Below are 19,934 nucleotides of genomic sequence, written 5' to 3' on the forward strand. Positions count from 1 at the left end.
CTCTATAAATACCCTTTGCCTCCCAGCTTTTTCCTCTATTTTCATTGACTTTCCTCCTGTCCCACTATCATGCTCAGTCTTCATTTGGGTTTCCGCAATTCCTCTTTGCTACATTACCCTGATCATGCCCTACCAGTCCTCCCACACACTGTGGGAATTGTGCCTGATCTGACCCCACCACACCGAGACAAAGCACTGGGGGAGTGCAGCAGAACAGCAAGGGAATGGAACAGCAAGGTCCCCAGGAAATGCTGAAGGTGGGCTTTGGGGCCAGGGTGTGGTGCCCTAGCAGACTGAACCGGAGAGCACTCCTAGGGGCCAACAAATGATCCTTGAACTAACTACAAACTTTTCTTTCTTGTTGTGTTTTGTCTTGTTTTTTTTTTTGTCCGTGGTTTGCTGCTGTTGTTGTTGTTTTGTTGTATATTGTTCTTTGGTTTTGCTCTGTCTTGTTTTTGTGCATGTTGTTATCTCCGCAGGTCTGTCTAGGTAGGATAGGCTGGATGAACAATCTGGAGGAGAAAACAACTGGACCGACAGTTCTGGGGGGACATGGGAGAGGGGGAGGTGGGGGGAAGGAAGTGGTTTTCACAAACCCAGGGACAAGGGAACAACAAGTGATCCAAATTGGTGGTAATTTTACTTTAAAAAGGTTAAACCAGCATGAGGATGGCCTACTTAGTTAAGCCTTGAAAAAGAACTTAGAATGAAGAGACAAGAAACACCACGTCTTCTATTGGCCTATATAAACAAACTGCCTTGGTGTGGAGAAGACCACATGGCAGAAAAAGGCAGGTAATCTCCGCGAGCCAAGGTTTTAAGTTCTCTGAGTCAGGTGAGGTGTCTTGAGGGATGGAAATCTACCACAGCATATGGGCTTAGGAATGTTCCAGATGAAACACAGCCCAACCAAAATGCTGAGCAGAGCATCCGGTTAACCTGTGCCTGCAATTCTGACCTACAAAAAATTAAAAGAACAAGCAATTTAACATTTTTAAAATCAACTAATTATGGGAATTATTATGCAGCATAGAAGACTAACACTGGCTCTCATCCAGTGCCACATGACAGACATGGCTGGGATCCTTCCCAGCTCTGAATTGCTCTAATACCATAGGGCCTTTGATTCATAATCAATTTAAATTTTCATTTTAAAATTACATATATATCACAGCCTTTTTTTTTATGAATCCCACAGTTTGGAGGACACAACCATAGATAATCAAACCAGACCACACTCAGTGCCATCAAGTTGATTCTGACTCACAGAGCAACCATACAGAACAGGGGTGGATTGGGTGTGTGGGTTTCAATACTAAATCTGTATAGCAGTAGAAATACTCATCTTTCTCCTATGGAGTGGCTGGTGGTTTTGAACTACTTACCTTGTGTTTATCAGTGTATCATATAGCCACTATGACACCATAACTAGTTAACTAACTATAATACACTACCATCAAATCGACAATGACTCAGTGACCCTGTGGGGTGGGGTAGAAACCCCACTGTGAGTTTCTGAGACTGTAGTTGTTTACATGAGTAGAAAGGCTGACTTCTCCTGAAGAGGTGCTGGTAGTTTCAAAGTCTGACCTTGCAGTCACAGTCCAACATGTAATCACTATGTTCTAACACTATTAGAGGGCATAAAGAACCTGTAAAATTCCAATTTTGTGAATAATGTCTTTAGCTAGCTTTAAGATACCATTGAGTCAAACCTATTCAAGTTGTTACAGATAAAGGGTCAAGAGAAAAATGACAGAATACTTCTCAGAAAATTGACACAATGGCAAAGTTTAGAATTAGTTTTTAGACAATTTTAAAATGAATACTTCTTCCATTTATTTTAAATACATCTTTGATATTAGGAAGTACCAGTATAATTCTATTATAATTTTACCTTGCAATTATGTGTTTGCTGTACTTCATAACATAAAATAATGGTCAATAGAAGTGGAAGCTTTTTGTCACTGATCTCATCCCTTTTTCTTAGTTAATAACAATACTCATTATTGTCCGGTACATTGGGGAAGTTAACAAGTTACGAATGTTTCAGATATTAGACAAGATCTCTACCCAGCACTGCCTGAAAGCCCATCTCTTGCCGGTCTTTGGGATTTTAAGCACACGGCCTGCTTTCTCTGTCCTTTTCATGTAACATTACCAAACTTTTAAACAGCTGCACTCAATGCATTAAGGGCATGTAACTGCCCAAAACTTCAGCCCACAGGCATTTGACTCCAGGGATGTTGGTCAGCAAACCCAGCTCCCTTAATGAAGTGCCTATACCACAAGTCAATCTAGTACCCACAGTCAGGAACTTGACTTGCTTTGTGAACTAGAAAGTGTGACTCTGTCTCATAGCCTGCTCTTGGATCAGCTGCTGCCACTTCTCTACTCCTCCTGCGATGGTCCTCTAGTGTCACAGCTATCTCTAGGATCACAGAGTGCCTGTTAATATGCACGTGGCCCTGGGGTACTGGCAGGGTGAATCCAGCAGACTAGCCTTTGATCAAGCATCCTGTTTAAGCAAGTTGGATGTTGCAACAGAGAACTCCAAAATCAGGTGTTCTCTCTTCTGCTACAGTTGAAACCATGGACAAATAAAAAAGTTTTACTTCCCATTTTCCATTCTTTCTTTCTCTCACCAAATTTGGAACCATTACAAAGGATTCAGTTCCACTTACCAAATGAGCAGCCCATGGGAAAGCAGTATTTGACCTGCACTGGCTAATCAGAATAAAGGGAAATTCAACTCCCCCAATCGCCAGAAGGCAAGGAGGTCAGGCAGGTCTTCTGTTTCTCTCAGCCTCATTCTAGGTGCCAGATTGTGCTAAACTGAGTTTTCCAGAGAAACAAAACCAGTGACATCCAAATAAGAACTTCACATCACAAAATAAATTTATCTCAGGGAAGCAGCCCAGGCAATTCCAAATCAAGTTGTGGCCGGTGAGTGGCTGCAGCAAGCCTGAAGTTCAAAACCATCAGTCACTGAAGAAGAAAGATCAGGCTTTCTACTCTCATGAAGTCTCAGGAACCCACAAGGGCCATTCTAACCTCTATTATAGGGTCGCTATGAGTTGGGACTGATTCAATGGCAGTGAGGGGTTTTTTTCCCTTTGTTTTTGAGAGCCACATTCTTAGTAGCCAATAGTGATAGCTGGGTTTTGTAGAGAAACAAAACCAGTGACAGTCATATATTTATGAAAAAGAACTTTCTAACACAAAAGCAATTTATATCAAGGAAGCATCCCAGGTTATCCACCTCATGTCATTTGGTGGCATGCTGGCTGGAGACCCATCCAGACTCATACAGTCACAAAACTATGAAGCAGAAAGTACACTCAGGAAGGTGGGAGAGCACTGGCCACTGGGTGAAATTCACATGGCTCCAAGGTTGGTAGGAACATGGCAGAGTGCTGGCAGCTCCCTGGATAGGCAGGGCACATGGGCAGCCAGCCCTAGAAACAGGAAGAAGAGATGCAAGAAAGAGATAGTAGTTTCCGTAGGCTCTCTCATAAATAGGCCACATTCCCAAGGAGACATCATTAGGCACCGACTTGACTGATGGCTTGGACTCCACCATCTCTTCTTAAAGGTGTACATTGGAAGAAACACTTACCATCACTGTAGGTATATAAGCAGCATATTCTTATTTTCGCTCGTTTTTCTGAAAATGAACTTTACTTTTATTCTGGAATCGCACGTAAACTACATTTTAAAACCTGGGTTGACGGTTTATTTTTCCTCACTGCATTTTATTGATATTGGTCTACTCTAATCTGGCTTCTACAGTTGTTTTTTGAGAATATAGTGGATTTGAATCACTGTTTCCAAAACACAGTATTTGTTGCTTTTTCTCAGCTGTCTCCAAGATATTCTTTTGATTTTTGTCTTCTGTAATTTTAATTTCCAAAGATAATAAGTAATTTCTGTCATATCTGTTTTTAAATTGATTTTTTAGCTCCTTTTTCCCTCACCACTGGCCCCTGCCATGGACATGGAGTCCAGGGGATCTCCGGCCCGCAGGAGGAAGACCACGGCCGCCTTTGCCGGAGAGACCTCCCCTGGTGGCAGCGGCAGCACCCTGTGGGAAGCCAAGGGACGGCCGAAAGGAAGCAGCACACCACTGTCCCTTTCGCCCGTGGCCCTGGACCCTCTGTGAAACCAGATGGTTCATCTCTGGCCAAGCAGCTGCGATCCACAAAAAGGGCCTTGGCCTTGGGGGACATATTCTCCCCTACAAGCATGTGGCAGAGCCAGAAAGGGGGCGATGAGACGGCCGGCCCCCAGCTGCCTGGGAAGCCAGCTCAGGCTGAGAACAGCACCTCTGCCACCACCACCACGGCAGGGCCCTCGAAAGATGACAAGCGCCCGGCCTGCCCCCGGGGTGCAGGCTACAGGCGCTTCTTGGGCCATCCCAGGGCCCAGCGCTTCTCCGGCTTCCGGAAGGAGAAGGTGAAGATGTACCTGTGCTGCTCAGCCGTGCCCGGCCAGGTCGCCATGGCCTCCTTCTCGTCGGCCAGCCTCCTGCCAACCTGCCACAGGACAGCAAGTCCAAGCTGACCATATTCAACAGGATCCAGGGCGGGAATATCTACAGGCTCCCTCATCCCGTGAAGGAAGAGAACACTGCGGGTGGCTGAAACCAGCAAAATGGGGGTCCTGCCGACAGGACCCAGCTCAGGAGCACTACGTCTGCAAGAACTGCAGCCAGATGTTCTACACTGAGAAGGGCCTGGGTAGACACATGTGTTTCCACAGCGATCAGTGGCCGTCACCTCGTGGGAAACAGGAGCAGCAAATGTCTGGCTCCGAGTTCTACAAGCCACCAAGACAGATGCTGAGACCTGATGTGGATTCCCAGAGTCCTCCAGGAGCCAAGAAGCCCATAGACTGTGAGGCAGCAGCCACCCTGATGATCCCCAGGTCTCCCCCTGTGGCCCCAGGAACCCGGCTGCCGGCCAGGCCAGTGTTGCCAAGGGCCACGAGAAGGACTGAGAGGAGGGCAAGGTGAGCAGTCGGCACAGGAAGCGGAAGAAGCGGCCCCCTCCCAAGGCACTGTTCATCCCTGCTCAACCCTCCGAATTTAGGGAGCCAGACCTTGGTGGGCGCCACCGGAGCTGCCTACGGTCCCCGGTTTTCCTGATGGATCAGCTCCTGAAGGGCCTATTTCAGTGGTCGCCCTACACGCCTCCCCACATGCTCAGCCCATCCGGGAGGGCTCGGGGCTGTACTTCAACACCCGGTGTCCCTACACCGCACAGGGCCGGACCCAGCAGGCTTTACAGTACTGTGATCCTGTGGATGGCTCTTTTTGCATCTCTATGGTGAAGGACAACACCGGGATCAGCATTGAACAACTCATCAACATAGAAAGTCAGTTTCAGGCTGAGATCCTGGAGCTCCAGGAGAGATCTCTGGCCAGCACCGATGACCACGTAGCCCCTCTGGTCTGAAAGCTGTGGGAAGATGTGATGCCCAATCCGGAAACGCAGGACCACGTGACAGAGCTCTGCAACGTGGCTTGCTCCAGCGTGATGCCAGGAGGCGCCACCAACCTGGAATTGGCAATGCACTGCCTGCATGATGCCCAAGGAAACATCCAGATGGCCCTGAAGACACTCCTGCTCAGGGGACCCCAGAAGCCACAGACACATTCGATGGCCGATTACTGCTACACAGGCTCGGACATCTGGACCCCCATGGAGAAGAGACTTTTCAAGAAGGTGTTCTGTGCCCACAAGAAGTACTTTTCCTTGATACACAAGACGGTCCAGTCAAAGACAGTCACCCAGTGTGTGGAAGTAGATGATCAAGTTTGACTGCAGCCAGACCCCAGGGCTGGAGAAGAGGATCAAGAGGGAGCTTGAAGAGGCTGAGAGGACAGATGTGAAGGTCATGTCCAGCCCGAGGGAGCTACTCAGCCACTGTCCAACTCCCAAGTTAAAGATAAAGACCAAGAGTTATCGGAGGGAGTGATCAAATGTCTAGGAGTGCTTGATACAATGGATGTTAAGTGTGGAATGTGATGAGCTGTACGAGCCCCCTCAAAAATGATTTAATAAAAAAAAAAACACTTTTGGTTAGCAGTCCAATTCTTAATACACTGTACCAACCACCTAGTTTCCCTAAACTTCTAAAAGAGAATAATATCAAGTTGACCTCCCTCTTGACCTGAAATTGTTCTACATTCAAGGATTTCTTGCATGTTCCATGACCAAAATTTCTTCCCTGGCTTTTAAAATACTGATGATGGTCTTTTCTTTCTTACTCATGATTTGTATTTTTATATTAGTACTATTATTTTATCCTTGCCACTTTACTTTGTTTCTGCATTTTATTGTTTCTGCTGGGTTTTTCGGTTTGTGAAGCACAGAAGGAATACATGCATAAGATAATTGTCTAGCCGGATCAGGCCGCCTCCTAGCAGCGAGTGACCTTGAATCTCCCACACACACCTGCGGAGCTGACCAGAGCTGGCTAATGTAAAACAGCTTTGCAAGTTTTTTTTTAATTTCTTTTACTCACGGCCCGTTTTGCTCAAGACCCATTTGGCTCAGTGCCCGCTTTGTTCTCGACCCACCGCTATGCACCCGGCACCAATACACCCGGAACCAGGAAGACACCTTACATTCCAGAAACCCTGACATACCTGTATCTGCCAACCCCTGACTACTTCACTTTATATGGACTCAAGACAGCCCAGTCACATGTTCCCCAGCAATATAAACATCACTCCTGTAACCTGGAGTGCAACTTCCTCAGCCCAGACACTATGGACCATGGGACTTTGCCCAGACTGGGTTTTTCTCCCCAATAAAGCCTGTTTGCTCAAATTCAACTGATTTGGTCTCTGGTGCCTCTCATCTACCTTATAATAATAACTGAGGCAAAAGTTTATAGGGGAGGTAAGGGTGGGAGGCGGGTGATAGGGAGGGGGAGGGTGTTGAGAGATAAAACAATGTATGTGGGAGGGGGAGGGACTTGTATGATATGTGGATTATATGCCAATAAAACTAAAAAAAGATAATATCACAAAAAATAGTGAAAACCATTTATAAATCATTTTAGAATAGGAAAAAACTAGATACATGTTAAGGGGAATTAGCATTGAGAAAGAAAATTGTATGAATGAGTCAATTATTTTTTCTTATTTCAACTATGAGTTCAGGTTATGTACAATCACAAAAAGATGGCAAATCTTTGATAGAAAATACCATTTATGATCAGTCAAAGAGATAGCAAAATCAAAGTAAACTGAGTTATTAGAAAATCCTGCAGAGAGGGCTATATCAGGTCAGAGAGAGGCAAACAGGGGGAACACAAAATTCAGTGTCTGTGTTCTGCACAGGCTTTGACTAAGCCTGGAGTCACGGGAGGAAGGTAACAAATAGAGCAGGAAAAATTGTTCCTCCATCAACAGGAGAAAGAACCTGGACTGATACCTCACCCCATGCACCAAAAGAACTCACGATAGATGAGAGACCTAAATATAACCCCAGAACTATCAGCATCAGAAAGACAAAATTTTGACAGAATTATGTGCCCTATTACATGGCATACTCAGAGTACCAAGTATGATAAAGGAAGCACACAGAGTGGGAAACAGCAAACTGAGATTTATTAAAAGTAAAATAGTTATGCACATCAAAAGAATTCATCAAAAGAGTGAAATGAAAGCACAAGCAGAGGGGTAAAAAATTAGCAATGACATACAGGACAAGGGACTAATGGCTAAAATCTATAGAATTATGCATCACTTCAACAAAATAAACACCAAATAATCTTATTAAAGTTGGGCCAAGGTCATGAGTAGACAATTCACAAAGGATGACAATTAAATGGCTAACAAATGCATGAGGACATGCCAATCCAAACAATTATGGGATAGCTCAATTAAAAGGAAAACAGAGGGACAGTGAGAACAACAAATGCTGGAGCACGTGCAGAGAAACTGGAACTCTGATGGACTGTTGGGAGGCTTGTAAATATGGAAAGCATTCCACCAATACTGGCAATAGAAATACCATGAGTCAACAATATATGACCACCATGTTGGGCATATACCCTAAAGATAAAAGCAACATAACACAAACAGACATATGCTGTCCTATATTCATTGCAGCACAGTTCACAATATCAAGAACCTGAAAACAGCCCACAATCCCATCAGGAGAAGAATGGATAAAGCAACCCTGGTAATATATGCATGGAATACTATGCATCCCTAAAACACAGTGATAAAACCATGAAACACCTCATGACATAGAGGGACATGACAACCATTATGCTGAGTGAGTTGAGTCAATCTCAAAAGGACAAATACTGTTTAAATCCACTACTATAAGGTTAAACACCAGGAGGAAGGCAGGCTTCTCCTCTCAGGCTATGTAATCCTCTAATCTGTTCTCCCAAGCAAGGAAGTACAGAGCCTGCTTAGTGACCGTGAAAGATACATCACCCCCTCAACGTGTACATCTTAAAAACTAGTCTAACAGAGGAGACCTCACCTCAGCTGGGATCAGTTTTTCAATGTGAGAGGGAGAAGGAGAATATGTTTCAATTGCTGCCATACAAAATTGTGCTACAGTAACCTCAAATCAACAGACACTCATTCTAGAGTGATAAGTGAATCTTACTGGAAATTCAACTCAGGGTGTGGGGAGGGTGCATCTATGTCTTGGATAAGATTACATCTCTGCTGGTTGGAAAACAGGGAGATGCAATTTCTGATCGACATAAAATGCTTAACAATACTTATATTGAAACCAAGTGGAGACTATACTTGGTACTACATTCCTAATTGACGACTTTTGAGCTAATTTCTGTCTATCCTTGGGAACTAGGCCATGTGCTATTGACTACTGGGACTTTAGACTATTTTTTTCAAGGTACACAACATCCTTTAGAGACCACATGAGAAAGACTCAAGATGGAAAACCCACTGAGTGAGCTGGGATTTAACTAAAACTCACCCGTAGTCTTAGACTTATGAAGGCCTCTCCTGGAAGGAGAAGCAGGTCACTGCTCTATTCAGAGTATTGAACTGGCAGTCTTTGGATTTGGGATTAGATCTCTTGTTGCTCCACGAATGGTAGCCTGTGCCTACCATATACTTACTATTTTAATGCCTTTTTTGATTTATTAATCTGGGAGGCATGGTTCTGCCTTTGTGAATGAATATTATTAAAAGCTTTACCCTCTCACCAGCCCCCATGGTTTATGTGAATTGTCCAGTCAATCTGTATAAGTCAGCAATTTATGTAATGGGGTTTGTAGTCGGCTTATACTTGTATAATGTCCTGTTCTCAATGGTGTTTTGAATTCTACACCAGTGGTGTTTTAAATTTTACACCATTGGCTACACTGAACTATCAGTAGACTCTCCTTATGTTTCATGGGGATAATTAATAATGTTCTATAACATAAGATGACAATGGTGCCTCTAACATGAATCGGAGACATATATAAGCCATGGATAGATGAATGAATTCCGGAGCTAGCTAACAGCTTAATTATAGCCCTAATCTAAGAACAATTTGTTCTTATTACTTGGCGCTGCATGAAGTTCAACTTCTTGAAGTGATCACTGAAGATATGGTGCCATAGCAAAATGTGGCAAAGAAAAGAGCTGGTGCCTGGCTATCAGGAAGTATATAGTGTGTGAAGTATTAAAGGCTTATCTTCCATCAAGCAGCCATCTAAGTCAGGTTTCAACTAAGTTCACATTGAAGAAACATACCAACCTATTAGATACAAAGTCAATTAAAAGAAAGAAAAAAATCTAAAGACAGATATGGTATCACAGCTTATGTGAACAGCGGTTTGTAGATGACTATGGATGACAGTGGAAACCTGAAATCCATTTGCAGTCTCCACACATAGATTAAGTCTCTGGTGCATCCCCTCTGTCCTTACTGGAGCACGGTGAGTAGCCTTTTTACCAGATAGAGAGCATTGTAAAGTCTATGTAGACTGATGTACTGACGTTAAAATGTGCTGTCATTTGATCTACCTTTTCACCAGTTTTAACATTGTATCAGTTTAGAGAAAGAAAGTCAAGGGGAGATATATGTGGATTAAGCCTCTAGTGAATTCCCTCCCACCATAGGCCACAGATGTGAATAACTTTGCTATCACGCAAAGTGTATTGGAAAATGGATTGTTGCAGATGCAGTAAGTTTAAAATTTAACACCCTATCATGCAGTAAGTTTAAAATTTAACAGCCTATCATTTGCTCTGACCTATTTTAGATTTTTTGAGTTTTCAATATTTTCTACTTTCTTTTCTTTTTAAAAAAAATCATTTTATTGGGGGTTTGTACAATTCTTATCACAATCCATACATACATACATACATTGTGTCAAGCACATTTGTACATCTGTTGACATCATCATTCTCAAAACATTTACTTTCTACTTGAGCCCTTGGTATCAGCTCCTCATTTTCGCCCTCCCTCTCCCACCCTCCCATCCTCTTGAACCCTTAATGATTTATAAATTATTATTATTTTCCATGTTTTATACTGTCCAATGTCTCCCTCCACCCACTTTTCTGTTGTCCATCACCCTAGGAGGGGTTTAAATGTAGATCATTATGATCGGTTCCCCCTTTCTCCCCCACCTCTTCTTACCCTCCTGGTATTGCTACTCTCATTATTGGTCCTGAGGGGTTTATCTGTCCTGAATTCCCTGTGTTTGAAGCTTTTATCTGTACTAGTGTACATCCTCTGGTCTAGCCAGATTTGTGAAGTAGAATTGGATTATGATAGTGGGGGATGGGGATGGGGAGGAAGCATTAAAGAGCTAGAGGAAAGTTGTATGTTTCATCGGTGCCATGCCGCACCCTGACTGTCTGTTCTCTGTTCTGCAACCCTTCTTTAAGGTGCTATCCAGTTGCCTACAGATGGATTTGAGTCTCCATTCCACACTCCCCCTCATTCCCCTGGGACCTGATCCTATTAGCACTTCCTGATCACACAGGCTGGTGTGCCTCTTCCATGTTGGCTTTGTTGCTTCTCATCCAGATGGCTGCTTGGTTATCTTCAAGCCTTTAAGACCCCAGATACTATATCTTTTGTTAGCTGGGCACCGTCAGCTATTTTCACCACATTTGCTTATGCACCCGCCTTGTCTTCAGTGATCGTCTTGGGAAGGTGAGCATCACGGAATAACAGTTTAATAGAACAAAATGCTCTTGTCTCGATTGTTCGTGTCATGAAGCTGAGCATCTCAGTCTGCCAAATTATTAGAACAGTATTCTTGTGTTGAGGGAGTACTTGAGTAGGGGCCCACTGTCCATCTGTTTCCTTAATAATAAACCTATAAATATACGTATATAGATCTATTTCCACCTTGTCGTATATAAGTATATTTACATATATATATGCCTGTATTTAGAGCTCTATAAATACCCTTTGACTCCTAGTTCCTCACCTCTATTTCCTTTTACTTTCCTCTTGTCTCACTAATCATATTCAGCCTTCATTTGGGTTTCAGTAGTTTCTCTAGACTACATTGTCCTTGATCCAGCCCTGCCAGACCTCCACACCCGCCTTGTCATTGATTTTTGGTCGTTTTTTTGGTCCCTTTCCCTGAGTTTGTTAACACCCAAATCCTTTCCCTTGCCTCCCCATGTTCTCCCAGAACTGTCATCCTGTTGTTTTCTCTTCTGGCTTGTCCATCCCGCCTATCCCTTCCAGATAGACATGAAATGACACTGATATGCACCAACACAAAATGAAGCGCAATAAAGCAACAGTACAAAATAAAACAATAGCTACAACAACAGCAACAACAAAAAGGCAATGACAACAATAAAACAAACAAACAAACAAACAAACAAAAACTCTGTAAATAGTTCAAGGTCTATTTTTTGTCCCCTATGTGTGATCTCCAGTCGAGTCCGATGGAGCACCACGCCTTGACCCCACAGTCTATTTTTGGTGTTCCCTGGGGACTTCATTGCTCTGCTCCCCTTGAAGCTCTGTTGCAAGCCCCCAGTGTTTGACTTCGGAGTGGTGGGCTCAGGGCTCTCACCACTGTGCCATAAGACTGGAAATCAACAAAAGGAAGATAATGAAAACAAGGGTGAACAATTGGAGAATGAATAACTATTGCAAAAGGAGTGTGTCCTGGCCCAGATCAGCGATCCAACTTATAGTTCCAACTCACTAGGCACCTCATGGGAGAATATCGTAAGGCCATTTGCTTCCACAAAAATTTACAGTCTAAGAAACCTTGTGGAACAATTCTACTTTGCCTTGTATGTTGCTATGAATTTGAATTGAGTTGACACCTGTGGGAAAATTTGGGTTCAGAATGAACTTGTTGGACATGTGAAAAGAAGAATGATAAAATTATGATAATTACATTTAGAAAATAACATGAATATTAATAAAATAAAGCATGAATAAAGATATGTTATCTCTTGCTACTTTGGGCACAACATATAATTGTTATAAAATAAATAGGATGATTATTAATTTTATTAATTTGCTTAAATTAATAAAACCTATTTATGAAAGCTAATTATGGAATTGTTCAATGTTTGATTAATAAGAAACAATTTCACTGTATTAGTAATTTTGATATCTCTGCTTAAAACATACATTTCAATGAGTAATTATTAATTTAAATCCTTCATTTATATAATTATCCTTCCTATACACTATTCTTAAGGAAATTATCTAAATTATTTCTAAGCCCTTTCATTTTTCTATTGCTGTTGGAAAATACTATGCAGCTTTAGGCTTCCAGTTGTTACAAAATCAATAGGATTTCATAGTAGTTTATATATCAGGCATTGAAGGGAAGAGATTAACGGCTATGTTCAGTAATTTTTAAATATGTTTATTTAATGTGATTCCAAATTTGTGGAGACTATTATTTAGCTACAAAGAAACTTATATATGAATTTCAAGATTTATCTCACTGCACTAACAATAAGAGAGCAGGATAAAATATATGAACATATGGGATATCTGTATATAATGCTTTTGTGCTTCTGTGTGTTTGGTTTCTTGAGGTTCAATTTTTAGTTTTATGGCATGCTAACATTTTTGCTATATTTTAAGTACATAAAATATTATCAGTGTTTTATTGCAATCTTAATTTTTCTCCACTTTAACTAGTTTTTACACACACCATGAACTAAATATTTTAAATGGGTTAATTAATCTTATCCAATGAGGAATTATATTAATTACAAAGTAGGAATATTTAAAATAATCTATTGTTGTCTTGACCTCAACCTACCAAAGAAATTGTCTCAATACATTTTCCATCTATTTGAATTGTTGTAACCATTGTGGTACTCCATCTCACTGAAGGTCTTTCTTGTTCTACTGAACCTGCCCCTGGTCTACTTTACTAAGCATGATGACCCTTCCCGGGGATTGATCGCTCCTGATAACATGATCAAAGTACATGAGACAAAATTTTGTTGTTCTTGCTTCCAAGAGCATTCTGGTGGTACTTTCTACAAGATATAACTATTTATTCAGGCAATCCAATACTATATTTCAAATGCAACACTTATTCTCTTTGCCTTGATAATAGTATTGTATGATTTTGTTTCTGATTTCTAAAATATTATACCTTTATCACAATGATAATTTAAAGGATACATTTTCATATAACTATTGGGATAAACCCCAAAGGCAGGTAGAAATAATTGAGGTCTGTGTGAAGACCAAAGAAGTCTCTCAAGGAGGTTCTAATGAATTGTCAGAGCAACAAAAGCTACTCTCCTGGGTTATGATGGAGGGCAGGGCCTGGGGACGGAAAGGAAGGTCTCTTTACATCGGCAGGGCTTGGTTTGAGACTCACATTGTCCCTAAAAGGGCAGCAGTTGCATTTTCTTCTCCGGATGGGGAACATAATTTCTCCCCAAATTCTAGGGCTTCCTTCTGTGTAGTTTGGTTCAAAAACCATTGTCTCGCACTAATAGACAAAGTATAGAGTTTAACTGATCTATTTTGCTTTGTGATCAATCTCAGGCAGTGATTTCTTTGTCTGACTGACTTAATCGAGTGTCCTAAAAAGGGTTCAAAACAGGAATATATTCTTCTTTCTTTGCTTCCTTCCTTCCTTCCCCCTCCTCTTCTGTGTTAGGTTGGGTTTTCTAAAGAAATGAATCCAGTGATATTCGAATATGTGTACGAAGGAGCTTTATATCAACAAGTACTCTTTTCCCCCCAATCATTTTAATGGGGGTTTGTACAACTCTTATTACAATCCACACATACATCCATTGTGTCAAGCATATTTGTACATTTGTTTCCCTTAACATTCTCAAAACATTTAAATTCTACTAGAGCCCTTGGTATCAGCTCCTCATTTTCCCCTCACTCTCCCCTCCTCCCTCCCTCAAGAACCCTTGATAATTTATAAATTATTATTTTGTCATATCTTACACTGTCTGACGTCACCCTTTACTCACTTTTCTGTTGTTCATCCCCCAGGAAGAAGGTTATATGTAGATGCTTGTAATCAGTTCCCCCTTTCCACTCCACCTTTCTTCCACCCTCCCGGTATTGCCACTCTCACCACTGGTCCTGAAGTGATCATCTGTCCTGGATACCCTGTGTTTCCAGTTCTTATCTGTATCAGTGTACATCCACTGGTCTAGCCAGATTTGCAAAGTAGAATTGGGATCATGATAGTGGCAGGGATTGGGGAGACAGGAAAGCATATAAGAACTAGAGGAAAGTTGTATGTTTCATCATTGCTACTCTACACCCTGACTGGCTATTCTCTTCCCTGTGACCCTTTGGTAAGGGGATGTCCAAATGCCTATAGATGGGCTTTGGATCCCCACTCTGCACTTCCCCTCATTCACAATGAAATTATTTTTTGTTCTTTGATGCCTGATAACCTGATCCCTACAGCACCTCATGATCACACAGGCTGGTGTGCTTCTTCCATGTGAACTTTGTTGTTTCTCAGCTAGATGGCCGCTTGTTTACCTTCAGCCTTTAAGATCCAGACACTATGTCTTTTGATAGCCGGGCACCATCACTTTTATTCACTATGTTTGCTTATGCACCTGCTTTGTCTTCAGCGATCGTGTCAGGAAGGTGAGCTTCTCAGAGCTTCTTGGATTATTAGAACAAAGTGTTCTTGTGTTGAGGGAGTACTTGAGTAGGGGCCCAATGTCCATCTGCTTCCTTAATACTAGACCTATTCTTATATCATATGCAGGCATCGCAGTCCAGTCCTCTTCTGACACAGACAGCTGAAGGCTGATGATGCAAAAAAAGTGAAGCAGGAAACTGAGATCACAGGCTGATGAGTGAAGTCAAGTGGATCTAAGTTTGGTGGAACCATAGCCAAGGCCTGATAGTTCTTAGGGCTATCAGCAGTCCACATGGGGTCACTCCTGGAGACAGGCAGAGTTTAGTGAGGCCTCAATGTGGAGAATGGCAAAGTAGCACAGAGAGCGATTATCTGTGTTCCTCTTGTTCTTACACAAAATGCTTATGACATTATGGAGGAGCCATCAGGCTTGGACTTGATTGACAGGTTTGACTCTACCACTAACCAGGGGTGTCTAGTTGACATAATCCCTAACTACCATATTTACCTCCTCCTACTCTTTCTCCTCCTCTTCTTCTTCTACTACTACTTATTTTTGTTCTTCTTCTTCTTTCTTCTTTTTCTTACTCTTCCTTTTATATTTTAGTAGCATAGGCCATTATACCACTTAAAAATTTTAGTACAAAGAAGAATTTTCTTATTTTCCTCAACTGTTATAAAATAAACTTCTTATGAATATTTTTCTGCTTATCCCATTGTAATTATAGAGATAAATTTCACCCTTAATAAACATTTGCTTTGTTATTAATTAACAGTGGTTAAAAGATACATTTTGACTACCAGTTCTTAGTCTAAGATTTAGAAAACAAAAGCAAAAATGCTGCTTTGAAGTCATTTTACATTTTATAACACCTCCTGGGGTCAAAGTAGAACTGTGCTCTTTAGGGTTTTTGAAAGTAGATTCCAAATCATTGCTCTTTTATGAGTAAAGCACCTCACCTTTCTTGGGGTATTTACACCTCCAGTTATTTGGTTGACAGCTGAGTGTATAAATTATTTGTCCCACACAGAGGCCCCAATATGCTGTCCAGATATTATATGCATACTATTTAATGCGCTGTTTCTTTTGCTTTTATATTTGGAAGTTAACAAAAGGAAAATAAATAAAAAGGAAAAAGAACACCAATAAAAGGGAAAGCATCTATTGATGGAATAATGATAAGACTCAATTTTCTAAATATAACAGTGCTTTTAATATAGAATTTTGCTTTATCAAAGCACACTAGAGTTCCTTTTATCTCACAATATCTTTTGTTCTGGGAATGTGTTGAAAAAAGTTCTGTTTTATATCCGTGGTTTACTGGTGCGTATTATGTCCATATTTTGGACAAATGGCAATTGCTATTAGAAACCAATTCACATCAAATCAGCACAAGGAGGAAAGAATAGTATCCCTGGTTGCTTGAGCTTAGCATTAGAAGGTCCTAGAGGTCATCCGTGTGGTAGTACCTTTATGTTTCTTCTCTCAGGAACTGCTCAGAAACCAATAACTCAAGCAATGCAGAACCCTCACACAGGATTCTGATATTAATAGCATTTAGTCACTACAAACCTGCACAGGCTTCAGCTAGGAAGTTCAATATCCTGGCTGTTAGCAACTCCCGTGCGTAATTCTGTCACGTTGATTGTCTTCTCTGGCAGCTAACTGATGATCTGGTTTGCCAGTTATAATTTTGTGAAGAAATGGTCATTTTTATCAGTCTCAAAAGAATTCAAACCTGAAGTAATATCTGATTGTGAACACTTTATGTGACTTTTATTTCAGAGAATATCTCTGAAAGATTTAAGGGCTATGCAATTTTTCAGGTGGGTTGCTTGTATTTCTGTTTCAACTAACTTTTTCATAGCTTTTGAAATAGTTATAGATGGTCAATGGAAACACAAGTGAATAATGCTTGTGGTCTCTGGCCAATATTTCTTGTTTTCTCCACTAGTTACTATATAAAACAAAGCAGGCCTGTTATATTGGAACCTAGACAAACCAGCCCCTCTCATAAGCTTTAAATCTTTCTATGAAAGAGGTCCATGATCATGGTCTCTTCAGATCACACGATTCAAGCACATTTAAACTTGACACACCTCTAATTGAGAAGAAGCAGAATTGAACAAAAATAAGCATGTATTATACGCATGATTTGTTCCACAAAATTTTATAATGTCACAAAGTAAAATAACAAAGTGTCAACATTGGAAAGTTTTGAAATATTGGAATGACCCTTAAAATGCATTTGCAAAAAAAAAGAATGGTGTTGTACTGTTACGGGGAACATATTGGAAAACATGAACAAAATTGAAAATTACTTCTCAATATTGTGTTAGGGAGCAAACAAGTAATCTGTTTCTATTATTATGGTGAGCATAACTGAGACGAGTGGATATCCATTTATAGATTTCTTCTTTCTGTTGAGTTTCAGATTGGAAAATGCCATTAAGAAAAATTCAGCAAGAATTAGAAGACAGGAACAGAGAAGTAGGCACAGTTTTTCAGACGCAATATGAAAAAGATTGATAGGCAGTTGGAAGCTTCAAACAGATTTTTTTATATAGAGCTAAAGGAGCTGTTGGAGCTCCTGAGAAGTCATTGTGTTTCAGGGATGAGCTCACTTAGTTCTGCATAAATGTAGGAGTCTGCTGGTGCAGTGGTTACACTTGTGTTGCAATTCTCATGGTCAGCAGTTCAAACCCACCAGCAACTCTGCAGGAGCAAGACTGGGCCTTCTACTCCCATAAACAGTTACAGTCTTGAAACCCACAGTGAGTCACTGAGCATCAGCATTGATTTTATGGCAGTACATTTGATTTGGTTTTTTGGAAAAGTAGGTTGGGGTCCTTATATCACCTCTTCTGATATTCAAGTCCACCATAAGGTTAATGCTTCTTATTTATTTACCTTTGATCTGATAGGAAGTTTACCAAAAATATTGTATACTCTCTGAAAATGCTTAATTGAGCACAAAATATTATTTAAATACTTCGTTAATAATGCCTTACCCATTAGTTATGTAGATCCGTTTTTCAACAACTGTTATAATTGAAACACAAAGACTTTGGTTTGTTGGCATATTAAACCATATTTTGCTTTCATAATAGGTATTCTATCAAGTCAGAAAATTCATACTGAATATAAGTACTATACATCAAAGCTAATAATATTGGTTTCCATTGAGACATTATGATTCCAACTGAAAAATAAAAATTACTTTTCTTTCTAATTTATTTTGAATTAAAGTATTAAAATGGTAGATTATTAACTTTAGCTTTAGTGTAGTACTAGGTTATGTGTTAGACTGCAAACTGCAAGATTAGCAATATGAAACCAACCCAAGGATTTACTGTCTTAGAAATTCTTCTCCAGCATCAAATTCAAATCCATCAATTCTTCTTCAATTTCCCTTATTCGATGTCCAACTTTCACATGCATATGATGCAATAGAAAATACCATGGCTTGGGCAATTTGTACCTTAATCTTCAAAGTAACACTCTTACTATTCAATACTCTAAAAAGGTTTCATGCAATAGATTGACCTAATACAGCACTTTTTTTTTTTTTCATGTCTTGAATGCTGCTTTGTTTCTATCACCAAGTCCTTATTTCCAAAATACTGTTCCTTTCTCTTTGGTTACAAGTTCTGCATTCCAATTGTTGATAAGTATCAATGCTTCTTGATTACATGCTTGATCAATTTCAGACTGCAGTACTTGGTAGAAGACTTCAATTTCTTCATTCCTAGTTTTTTATGGTTGGTGCATACATTTTTTAAAAATGTGGTATTGAGTTGATTTCCTTTAAGGCATATAGATATAATCTCATCACAGACAGCATTGCACTTCAAAATTGATTTCAAAATGTCTTTCTTGACAATGGATGCAATACCATTCTTCTTAATTGTGTTATTCCCAGCATAGCAAATAATATGATTATCTTATTCAAAATGGCCAAGATCAGTCCATTTCAGCTCACTAATGCCTAGAATATTGATTTTTATGTGTTCCATTTCATTTTTGATCACTTCCAATTTTATTAGATTTATACTTCCCATATTCCAAGTTCCAATCATTAGCAGATTTTGCATTGTTTGTTCTTACCTGGAGTCCCATTAGCAAATGAAGATTCAAAGGCTGTGCTCCATTCCGGTAATCATGTCACCATGCCTCCAAGGACACAGCCACGCCAGGTCACACTCCCCATACCCTCTGATCCACGGACGCATCCTCCAGCACTGTGGCTTACAATGCTTGCTTTCTAGTCTTTAGGCTAGAGCTATGATAGTGATTACATGCTGGACTATATTAGTCCAATTACAAAATTTTAAAGTTAAAGACTAAATGGACTAGAACTATTAAATTATGAGAGGAAAAATTAAAAAGAGTTTTGCAAACAGAAGTTTATTAATTTTTTCTGCACACCAAAAACAGATGCAATCAATTCAAGAAGTTTGAAACTATAAAACAGTCATTTGAGCTCAAGGATTAAAACAAGTTTTTAAAACATAAAACTGTCATTTCAAATATTTTAAAAATGTGATTTGAAATGCAGAAAATGTGTCCTGCTGCCCTATTGATAAATGTGATGTGACCTTCAATATTCTTGATGTCATAAGTTCTCATTTGTTGTCTTTATTCTAAGCATACAATCTGTTCAAGTTTATGCTGTGTAGCTTATGTCATCTATTAATCTGTGAGCTGAGTTTTATTGCATCTTTCTGAAGAAAAAACCCTCATGATTTCCCAGCAAAACTCCAAGCCTTTATTCAGCAGGCTTTTACTTCAATAAGACACCTCCACTACCACCACCACCACCACCACCACCACCACTACCACCACCACCACCACG

General features: G+C 40.4%; 1 pseudogene; it reads left to right on the plus strand.

The window, feature by feature from the left end:
* Positions 1-3,997: 3,997 nt before the first annotated feature.
* Positions 3,998-5,979, plus strand: LOC101661040 (annotated as a pseudogene).
* Positions 5,980-19,934: the final 13,955 nt, after the last annotated feature.

The sequence above is a fragment of the Echinops telfairi genome, unplaced genomic scaffold (genome assembly GCF_000313985.2).
Source record: "Echinops telfairi isolate 266 unplaced genomic scaffold, ASM31398v2 ScPeMD7_7467;HRSCAF=8505_1, whole genome shotgun sequence".
NCBI classification, from domain to species: domain Eukaryota; kingdom Metazoa; phylum Chordata; class Mammalia; order Afrosoricida; family Tenrecidae; genus Echinops; species Echinops telfairi.